The sequence below is a fragment of the Temnothorax longispinosus genome, chromosome 1 (genome assembly GCF_030848805.1).
Source record: "Temnothorax longispinosus isolate EJ_2023e chromosome 1, Tlon_JGU_v1, whole genome shotgun sequence".
NCBI classification, from domain to species: Eukaryota; Metazoa; Arthropoda; class Insecta; order Hymenoptera; family Formicidae; genus Temnothorax; species Temnothorax longispinosus.
In genome coordinates, this window is record NC_092358.1 from 25,233,773 (window position 1) to 25,245,866 (window position 12,094).

Below are 12,094 nucleotides of genomic sequence, written 5' to 3' on the forward strand. Positions count from 1 at the left end.
TCAAGTGTAAGACATTAAATTTAATTATTCCGAACTCAAATATTGAAAAAAAATAGAGAGAGAGAGAGAGAGAGAGAGAAGGGGAGAGAGAGAAGCGATATCTTAATATTCTAGATACATTTACCTATATAAAAGGGTATATATAATGATATATAATGATGTAAAAAGTATTAAAATCCAGGAAGATTGTGTGATACGCGTTTTTTTTACAAAAATCGCAATAATTAAAGTGTCGGCATTAAACAAAGTTGAGAAGATTAAAGTTATCCACGGCAAGTTTAAAATCTACTGAAAGAGCTTGCTAATACTTTTAATGCAACGAGATTTGCAAAGGCAAAAGTTCGCAAAAGCGGAAATACGGCCGCGCCGCGGGATGGAATACGGGACGCTCTTAATTATTCCGTTCGAGGCAGCGCGTTACACCGTATTAAGCTTTCAAAATTCGGCCAGTTGCGCCTTTTCGAAGCGACGTGCATTAAAATACACGACCGGTTGACAGAGAGAAATAGAAATGATCCGATTTGAAAGAGTAAAAAGAAAAGCATTATGCTCGCCGGCGCGCCGGGCGTTAGGTAAAAACCCATTCGGCCGGTATCTACACTTCAACCACATCCCGCGGCCATTTGCATCTCATTCCGGACGTTATATCACTTTCATTAACGTAGTGAAATAGTAGATTTCCGGTCTCACGTGTTGCGGACGCAAATTTCGCACAAATGTGCGATGCGCATCGCTCGATAAAAAACTTCAACGATGCAACGATTGTGCGAAGTTTTCGGCCCGCTCGCGTTACCGTGACGTAAAATCGACGGAGATAAAAATTGCGGTCGAAAGAAAGGCGGAAAGATACGTATTTCGTTCGGGAAAACTTCCGTTGTGAATAAAACCGAATTCTATTTTAGAAAAAAAAAGCGATATTTCCTTCAATACGAGGATGTAGACAGGTGTTACGAAGTATAATCAGCGACACATTTATAAATTATTGTTCAATCGGCTACGTGCTGCGTCATATTCGTGACGTATCTTTATCGTTTCCGGCAAGATCCACAGTCGAATGAATATTTTATTCTAATTGACAGAAAACCTTTAATTATCGTGACTTTTTAAAGTGCATATAACACTTTTCTTCATTCAACGATCCATAAATGTCACATCTTTCATAAATTATGTAGAATTTATTTTATATATATATATATATATATATCTATTTATATATATAGATACCTATTTAAATTTAGTTCGAATCTTTAATTTAATCTTTAATTTAATAAATCTCCAAAAATAAAAATAAAGAGAATTATATTTTATTAAAACATTTTATTTCTCTTTTCGCCTTCCATTAAAAAATTTATTTTTATCTTTATAATATTTTTAAGGAAAAAAAATCCCGATTTGTTGAAAGAATTTTCGTACAAGAACCGATTTACTAAAACATTTGTTTCTTTTGTGGAAAAAATTTCAGCGTCAAAATGTGCTAACAATAAGTGTTAAAAACTTTAAATGGTAAAACTTTTCTTAAATCAATTTTTTTCAATCATGCTGTCTGAGATGCCTAAGGTAGTAGATCGTCTCGTCGATCGCGAACACCGCCGTCTTAAAAAAGATTGGCATGAATTGACAGTGAGGCGTGTAATGAGGACGGTGTATCGGCACTCGCGACAAGTAATCGAATGAGAATCACGGTGGCCGATAGAAACATTATTGACGCTGTCAGAGCCGAGACGAGAATTAGGTTTAAGACGGTTCCGGGAAAAGAAGACACACCTCCTTTAGCGAGGGGAACGAAATCGCGAAGATCCTCGAGGATCCTATGGCCCCTGGGGCGTCCCGGTTCTCAGCGGGGACAGGATCGAACGACGGATAATATTTGAGTTTTCGAAGGCCATCAAGCGCGAACACGGGGGAGACAAGGCCGAAGGTCGTGGGTTAAGTAAGTGGTTAAGAGGATGGTGCTGTGCTGCTGGGGTAATGGAATAAAAACACTTGACACACACATACATACATACACACACACACACATACACACACACGTATACACACCGATGTCACCACCTTCGACCCGAGGGAGTCGAGTAAGGAGAGCAAAAGGGTGAATGTCTTGCGCTCTCTTTTTCCTGGCGAGAGAAGGAAGACGCGCACCACGAGAGTTTCATCGAAAAACACTCGTATCTCAGGTTCTTCGAGAAACGTAGCGCGAAAATATTTCGCGATCAGCAGAGTTGGAATATTCTTTATTAATATCGCGATAACGTATGATTTCTCTGTTGTTTCACGTTCCGCTGTCAAAATATTGCCGTTAGGTGTGTGGTTTCTTTAGATACCTGAAAATAAGGTGCACCTGCTATATTCTAATAATATCGTATTTTTTATACTTATAAGCATCAAATATTTTATACTTGTAAAAAGATAAAAAAAGAGTATTAAAATAAAAAAATTATTAAATAATTATAGTATCTATTATTTGATATGTTTTAAGTTTTTTAATATAATAATATAATTTTTTATATCAACAACTTAGAAGATGTAATTTACACTACAAAAAAACAAATACATTATTTTTCTGAGATATATGCATTTTTTTGCAGTCTTGCGGGAAAACTTATCTCATAGTTTATTAATTATCATATTTAAAACGCGACATTTTCTTCCAGTTACAGATTCTCTCTTCTCTCTGGGACGAATATATAGAATTGACTACCGCCGCCACAGACTAGAAAATTAATGTACTTGGATCGAATTATGCGTTTAAATGGAGGAAATATGAAATTTCCTGATAAAGGGGCGCACATCGGTATCTGCTCAATCGACAAAGTTGATTACGATCGCGTTTCAACGTAAATTGAACAGACGGGGTCGGGTCGGAAATTTTCGTTAATGGAGCCGATGTGATACATGCGTAAAGAGCTCTATGCATATGCACGCATCTGCAGCCTCTTTTTGCGCACGTATGACTGCTTTGGACGTAGTGTGTATGTTTGGGATCGCAATTAGTTTGTAGGACCGCACGTTGTCCTCGATGGGCATTCATTACTAATGCTGCTAATGACGCCTGTCTTGTGCGTCTGGGACACGAAGTAATAATAGTTGAATATACAGGATGGCTCGCTAAAAACAGTACAGTTACATGCTTGCGTTATAAAGAATATCGCGGAATTTTTTTACATTATTCTGTTTTATACTTTTCGATTATTTTTCTTGAAAGATAAAAAGCTACATTTGTAAAATCAGCACGATAAAAGGCCATAATATGTATTTACTAGTTACAACCAGAAATATAAAGTCAGCGCGGATGCAAAGTTTTAATAACTCTAAAGGGAGGACTATAAACTACAGGACATTCCTGCCCCTTTCATTATTCTGGGGCAATCCCTTTGGAACTGCGAAAATGTATTTAGCGACACGAAAAATTTTACGAGTTAATAAAAATTTATTCCAAGCCCATATATGTGTGTTCTTTCAGTCTTAATTGATTTACTTTTTTATATAGAATTTTCCGTATAGAATTACATATATGTCTTGGTTGTCTAAAAAAGTTAGGAAAGTTTTGTAATACTCAGAATTACAAAATCAGTATATTTAATATTATAAAATCAATGTAAGAACGACAAAAATATATTCGGCTAAAAATATTTTTTATTTTAAAACAATTTTAAAGTAAGAACTTTTATCGCTGCGAACAAACTTTGCCGGTGCGCCGAAATACTAGTAAAACATTGAAGACCGAAACAATTTATTTTTATGGAAATACGCGCGTGCATAAAAGATTTTCGTAACACATGTCCCATGGAAAGTATATTCATTTGCGAAGTCCAGGGGTTTCACGCGTCGCGTATCATGGGAAAATTAATTGGGTGTGGGTGTATATTTGCCGAGTGTAAAATTTTTATTCGTCCGCCACATCCGCAATCAAATCGTTTATGCTATGAATATCGCATAAATTCAATTCCGTATTGCATTATCTTGTTACGCGAATAGGATTTGACCGTGCGAAAAGCGGTGGCACTTTATTTCAATATTAAATGCGTTTCCGATGTCCCGCGCCTTTTAATTATTAAATTTATGCGAGAAAATGCAATACCACCGGCGAGAATAAAAGGAAAGTGCGATGTGGAGAATAACAAGAGAGAAAGGGAGAGGCCCCATTTAAAAATGCTGAATAAACATGAAGGCACGGAGGAATTCTTTGCCACGGACACAGTATAACCGTACACGCATTAGCGCAAATGACGCGCAATTTGCGAATAGTGTCATTCTTTTGAGATTATTGGACTTTCTAAAATAAATTATATTATCGATTTATTAAATCACTGCTTGTATATTTGTTCGATAAATTATTCCAATATAGTATTCCGCACAGCGTAAAGGGTTTCATAATAAAGTAATTATGGATTCTCTCAAGCTCTTTACCGATTTTTTTATTTTTCATGTTGGAGAAATATGAAGAATTTTCTCTCTTTTATTCAAAATTAAAACATTTGACTAAACTTTGATTCGCCTTATTGGAAAAGTCTGACTTTGTCTGACTCTGACCTTTTCTACTACTACTGTTAGTGTCTGATTCTGCCTATTTTTTTCTACTTCTGTTGCTAGAATGTCTGACTCTGTTTACCTTTTTCTACTTTTAATGCCAGTAACGTGGCAGGAAATCTCAAGATTAATCTCAAAGTTGATTAATTCTCAATTACGCATTCATGGAAAGTTTTAGTAAAACAAAATCTTGTACATTTAGACTGATAAGGAGCGCGATCTCCATTAACGGCATATTTCCATTGAAAACGAAAATCTATTTCTTACAAAGTTACCGATATTTTATCCATGGCATCGTTAGCACTCCCCGGGTTCCAGCTTGTTCACCGGCTCGCCGGCGACCACGACGGCAAGTCTCCTCGGCGTCGCGGTCGACTTAAGACGACGCCGCCGGCGTCCACCGGGGATCAAACCCTTGGCACACTCACAAGGTGGGGGTTCGGCGTTCCACGTGGAGGCGGAGCGACGTCGCGCGTCGGGGTGCCGAACCGACGCGGGGGCGTCCAACCCCCGAGACGCCTGGTGGGGAGCCGTGGCGAACGCAGTCCCCGACGGATCACCGAGACGGTGCAACGCGTTCCGCCGGCTCCGTTCAGTACCCGGACAAGTCCCTCGCCACGTGACCGTCATTGAAAACTGCACTGACACGAAGACGCTCGATTGGGTCACCGCGACGATCGGAGGTGATCCAGAGGGTTTCTCCAAAGATACTTTGACAAGAGATCCTCCTGGTTGACTCCGAAAATCAAAATCTTACGAAAAAACGAGGATAAGATTGCGTTACTATGACAGGACAAGGTGAACAGACTGTTGAGTCTGCGAGATCAGTCGCGAGATTCTGAAGTGCATCTTGAAAAATTCGTAATTAGCGTTTGCGCGGTCGTTTTGCGGTTGGACACGTGATTCCCACGGGGGGTGACGCACCCCAAGACCATCGTGAATGGTGCTGAAAGGTGATGACCGTGTTTTCCGAAGGCCGTTAAGGGCAGTTCGTGATGTTTAGCTGCTACGGGAGATTTTAAGTGTACGGATTATCGGGGATAGACTACATCCTGCTAAGGTAAACCCTTCATTTAGGCTTACGATCGTTGCTTTCGTTTATACTTTCGAGAATGCCTTTGACCCTCGCAGTTTGTTAATCTGGGAAATTATTGCAGATCGATAGATGGCTTGTGAATTATTTTTTAATTAGTTAGATGACAATATCGTTACCTTTTGTTTTTAAATATTTTTTATTTTTTATTTAAATATTTTATTTTATATAACATTTCCATTTATTATATCGTTGCTTTCCGTCTCTATAAATTTTTTAATAAAATTGAAATAATTTTCGTTTAACTACTATATATTTGAATAACTATGCAATATTTGAATGTTCAATGTTAAACGATATTTGTAGCAAGATTCTGACTTAAGAGAACAAGTTTTATTTAAAATAGATTGGAAAGATAAATTGTCTTATCTTCTTACATATGATAAAAACCATTTGTCATTTAAGTTAAATATTACTTTCGATCTATTTGTTGTTTGCTAATTGCTTGTACTAGATATGAAACTAATTGACCGATTCTATTCAACTAAAATAAAATCCAGTTAATTCAATAAAAAATCCGCAAATAAAACAATGACAGCAGTTCTGAAGTATCATATCAAATAGACAAAAAGCTATTATTATTGTTAATCCGTGTCATAAACTTGGTACAAAATTATACAATTAGATTAGACATTTACGTCGCAACGAAAATGACGAGCATTAACCATAATTATTGAAAGTAATTATGCAAAGTTAGACTTCTGTAAATAAACATGCATAATAAGCGTTACGGCAACAAAACTTTTCTGATGCCGTCCAATTTTCTCGTACACGACTCTCGTATAGATGAATATATACCTGACATATATATATACACGCGGCATCCAACTACGGAATTAATTCTTCACAGAGTTTTGCGACAATGCGGCGAGGCAGATCGACGCAATGCCGTCTCAAAGCGATCCATGAACAATTATCCGCTGCGTTTTTTAAAATGGGAGCTGCCGCGAGCTCCTCGTTTTTCTCCCGCGTAGCGCTTTTATGCTTGCGATATTCATGGCCCGCGGGGAGAGATCGTAAAATGTGACTGTTTCGCAGATATACCTGTCTCCGCCGCGTTCGTTCCTTCGCTTGAAAACGACGGAAATAGCGACGGTTCGCGCAATACCGTTTATTCCCGCTTTCGCTTTCCGCTTTTCCGAAGCACGCTCTCATGGAATTCTCATTGCTAGGTTCATTGAAAAACGGATAGATTTTGTGATGTGGCGTTAATTAGAAATGTGAATCGCAGCTTTATATCCTACCTTTTTTTTTATCAGCTTGATCGTTGCTTTATTACGGTATACCTTCATGAAATTTTGCAGATGCAATTTTAAAATTTCGCGAAAGTTTGATATTTTCTTTTTATAAAAATGATAAGAGCCATATTAAAGTTCTTAAACAAAAGATGATATCAAAATTCCTGAACAAAAGGTGGCATCACATTTTCGGCAAACAGAAAGTTGTTTGTAATTAATAAAGTGAAAATAAAGAGATTTTTATCGAGATGATTTTTTTCGAGATTAATGATTGGCAATTAAAAAAGTAGCAAGGGCAATGTATAATGAGAAGCAGATTTTTCAGTTATTATGTTAATGCAAACTGTTTTCTTTGCCGATATTATATCAATTAATTAAATTCTAATTATCCTCCATATAGACCATATAATAAGATTTCATAGCGATAAAAACAGACGCATAAATTATAATGAATTATTTTATAAATGTTCTGCATATTTTAAAGGATAAATAGATAGATAGCGATTACTTATAAATTAATTTAAAAACGAGATAAGAGAAATAGTGAAGATTTAACAAGTTCAAATTACACGCAGGAAGTTTAATTACTTTTAAATAAGCGCGCGGTATATCTTTCTGGTCTCCCCCCCCCCCTCATATTTTCGCACGGCGCAACACGCGAAATAGGATGAGAAAGGTAATCATTCGAGTTATTCTGCCGCGAGATTCGCGTTTTCCAATAATTATGGGGCCACCAGCCTGCCAAAGCCATTTATCATTTAAATATTAATTCGTTGTTTTTCGCGCGAGAAAGTACGTTTTCTTTTTGATTGATTCCGCTGACCGACATCGACCGAGCTATCAGTGCAGCGCTATTGAATTTTTAACCGTAAACACGCTTGTTTTTCTTGCTTCCTTTCTTCCGGGCGAGTTAGCGATAACAAATATAATTTCTTGCTTTTGTTACAATCTCTCATTTTTTAATATGTAATTTACATATGTGCCTATCAACGCATATTTTATTAAAAAATTTATTCTTTATAATTATTTTAACTATTACGTTAGCTCTCTTTTTAACTGCAAAAAATATGCTCCAAAATAATATAAAAGCTATCATAATCTAGCTGAATAGAAACGCCTAAAAACTTTGTTTAAAATTTTTGTAATCTTTTTCTAAATATATTTCTAAAAGGCGCATGTTTTTAACAGGTATTTAAGTCGTAAAAGTTACTATCGAAAGTTACCTCAACACTCCCGCGTTTCAACGAAGTTTATTACTACCAGGCTGCGCGGAATTATCACCCGCGTTAAAACTTCACTTCCTCACGACGTGAACAATAAGTCGCGCGGATTTCACCATTTAATCCAGACTATTAGGAACACTAATCAGCGTCAAGTCCGACGGAGCGGCGGGTCGTACCGGAAGAAACAGGGTATAGTTGAAGAGCATGATGTACGTCCAATTGCGTAAATCTCGCCCTACCCCTCTCTGAAGCGGAACGAAATTAGCATTGACTTAACTTAAACTACTTAGGAGAAAGCGAAGGGGCGCGCGCGCCTACCCCGCACCCCCTTATATAGGAAACTTCATAGTTAGATTAACTCGTACGGTAAAGTAAGTTACAGTACGTGACGCATCCATTTTCCTGCAAGCTTTTTTTTCTCTTATCACGCTCCTCTCATCTTCGCGGTTTAAGCGCGACTCGCCAGCCAGTCATGCCGCCGTCGTTCGCGTCAGCCGTGCGCTTTATAAGATTTATGCGGAAATGATATTACACGAGAGAGTGTGTTACGCGAGAATAAAGGGGAACTGCGCTTGTCGAGCGGTTAATAGCCGGGGCGATAGGTATTTGCGCATGTACATAATTTATAAGCGTATTAATTCACATATACTCTCGCTCTAGACCACCGGTTCTTAATTTTGTATCTATGTCCGATTACGTTCCACCTGTACGATTTTACACATGATAATTGAATGCTTTCGACATTGCTTGATGGCTTTACAAAAAAAAATTAAAACTACCCTTGATTAACGTTTATTCATCTTTTTTTAGATCGGTTTCGCGACACAAAAGCGAGTCGATATTTCTGTGTCATCTTTCCGATATCGCTATTCCTGTAAAATAAAGTCAATCAACCTTTATGGTTCAGTTCCTTCATTTTTTACGAAAACCCACGTCGAGAAATCTATTTTATGGGTCGTTTGATATTTTTACGGGCGAGGATTTTTTTTCCCCCTTTCAAAATATTCAGTCAACACACGTAGTTGCTATTTCGAGTTTAAGGTCGGCAATGTACTCTGTTGGAGTTGTATTGCCGGTTCAATCTTTGTACCGTAAATATAGATTAGTTTAAGCGGAACGTGGGATCGATCGCTCGTAGCCGAGCTAATAGGTTTTCAGTCGGAGGGAAGGTCTACTAGTCTCTGCTAGAGTCCGCTTAATTAACCGCGCCAGCTATTTTCTCTTCTATCTGTTCGTTTCTTCCGATGGAGAGAGTGTGCGATATAATCGAGGAAACGATGCGTTTTGCGAAGATCGAACGATTGGAAACGATAATAGAGTTCGATATTTTAATGCAGAAATCTTTGATACGTATACATCCCGTATTGTTTCATAAAATGTATAACGTTCTATAATATTTCATAAAGTGTTATGCACTTGACAATTTTAATTAGTAAAATATAAAATAAAGTGATAAAATAAATGTATAATTTATAATAAATAAAATGCAGTTACGAGAGAAAGAGAGAGAAGTTAATTATTTTATAACACGTTTGAAAACACAATTGACATACAAAAAGTAAAAAGCACACCTTTTATAACCTGCTTATATTGATTTCGTATAATTTGTTCCAATTTAAAACGTGAAAGAACAGTTGAGTAATTGTGACTAAATATTTTAAAATATAAATACTTTCTCAAGCAAAAAAGATTAGATTTTTAGATCATTGAGCCATAAGCGATTATTTAAATTAGTATAACCGTTAATAAACGGACACTGCAGGCTAAAATTTGTGAACCGTACTCAAATATAAAATATTGGGTTTCCCATTCGATCATCTCGTTCATTTTACAGATTTATTTCAATCAATTTTCACATTGCTTCATTTCTACGAATTTATTAACATTTATCACAACATTTATTTTTACGATTATGCATACGCACGTATAACAATTTTAATTTATATTCCGGCTTACAAGCTCGATTACTACTGTATCATTAACACGACACAATTGATCCATTCCCATAAAATGTAAATTTGACCGCGTTATTTCCTCCTCAGCATTCCATTAAATGGAGTAAAATTAAAATTCCGAATGCGTCGCAAAAATGGAGCGGCGAAGAACACACATAGATTTTCCGCGGAAACGTGGGGATTCAACTATTTATGACGCACCCTGTACACGCCTCGTTCGCCCGAAATGACGGATTTGCGACTCCCCGACGGTTTTACTCGAGTTCGCCTCGTTTTCGAGTATCGCTTAACTTCCTGCTCATGTGGGTCATGTAAGTACCGACCGGGCGGGTATCGATACACGTACGCATGAGTGAATGTGTATGGGGCTGGGGCGAAGGTATGTGTGAGTGATATATGTGCGCTTACGTTTAAGGGCGCCGCTTTAACCGGAGAGGGAGCGGAATGCAACTATCGGTCGGGGAAAAAGAAAGGACGTGAGGGAGGAGAGAAGAAGGAGCAGCCGAGAGCGAATCGTTTTAAACTACCATCCACTTCACATTCCCGATTTCAGTTAGAGGCTTGTTTATTTCCTTTTTGGGCTTCCCGAGGACTTGCATTATACGCTCGTGCGCCACCAGAATGCAGCGCAACGAGAAGGGGCGGGGAGAAGATGCGGGAGGGAAGACGAGGAGAAAAAGAGAGAAGAGGATCGCAAAAGTGGACTATCAGTGAACTATCGAGCAGCAACTCGCTGCCTCTTCCTCTTATTTGCTTTCTTCCTGTCCATTAAGAATCTTGACAATCGATTCGGCATTTTATCCTTCATACCAATTTATACGATTTTCTGAAACGCCTTTGTCGAAAAAAAAAAGGAATTATTTCGCACGTTTCTGTCTCTTAGAACGAAAAGCTTCGACGACATGGGCCGTAGTTTTTCTAATTTCAACAATTCAACCAGCAGTATATTATTTCTCCTTTTTTCATTGGAAGTTTGAATTACCTGATATCACCCAAGACAGAGTAAAACTAGGTCAGTGAAGATAAATTCGTACTGTAAGAAAAGAAGTTTGCAAAACAAATTTATATGTTCAAGAAATTTATATGTTTAAAAAAAAAGTACCATAAGACACTATACATTATCCCGCGGTCTTGTTTTACTTTACAATATGCGAGCGATAATAATAATAAACTCTGGTGTGCTAAGTATACCCGAACTCGAAATGATAAAAAAAAAAAAAAAAAAAAAAATAAACCGATGAAGAGAGAATGCATCCCCGGCGATGTGACATGATCGTTGACACGGTCGACTTTCAGGCGCAATTAACGTTTTAATTCGCCTCTTCCGGCACAATAGACATTGACGTTGTTTCACATTGCGGGAACAGTTTAATAAACGCGGCATTGTTCAGCTCACGGTTACGAGGCCGTTGAAAAATTTCGATTATTTCGCGCTGGGGCGTTGTCGGGAGCGTTGTGACAAAAACCGCAATTATCGATATATCGCGGGCGCCCGCCGTGTCGCATCGCGTTGCACGTAAAAATTGGACGCATCAGCCATTGAAGGCGAAGGGCGTTAAAGTGATTTATGCTCTCCTCTCGGTTCATATTGTTGCTTCTATCGCAACGCGTTGCCGCGCGCGTAACACGGATATCCGGAATTTATTAGCTTGACAACCGCAGCGGCTCACTCTTCAGCGACAAAGAGGATATCGTTCACCTGCTGTAAATTTGCGACGATTACGTTACAACGAGGTCCGCGCGCGTCTAGGTGGATCGTATCTCGTCAGAGTATAATTTTTGTGCATCGCGTTATAAATCTCGCAAACTCAAAGTTTAAATCGCGGAAGGAACGCAATATTGTTTTATCTCGTTTCAAGTTTTTAGCACTTTCAGCTGTTGCGCATTTTTTAAAACTCATTTTCAAAGCTTTTTAACATTCATAGTGCTTGGAAACGTTAAGTGTTTAGACGCGATTTTTACAGTAAAAAATGACGTTTATATGCACTTTGCGCTACTCAGCTAGAGATTTCGAAAACTCTTTCTATCTCCGCGTATAGAGACAATACAATAAATAAT

The 12,094-nt window shown here is 37.9% G+C and overlaps 2 protein-coding genes across 4 annotated transcripts in view; one reads left to right on the plus strand and one right to left on the minus strand.

The window, feature by feature from the left end:
• Window positions 1–12,094, minus strand: part of Carpb (Carbonic anhydrase-related protein B) — a 112,116-nt gene that overhangs the window by 70,738 nt on the left and 29,284 nt on the right. The window lies entirely within an intron of this gene.
• Window positions 5,082–12,094, plus strand: part of LOC139820800 (lachesin) — a 145,398-nt gene continuing 138,385 nt past the window's right edge. For all 3 annotated transcript variants that reach the window (XM_071791343.1, XM_071791336.1, XM_071791353.1), the window contains exon 1: window positions 5,082–5,587. The gene's annotated coding sequence lies outside the window, so the exon portion shown is untranslated. The remainder of the gene's footprint in view (window positions 5,588–12,094) is intronic.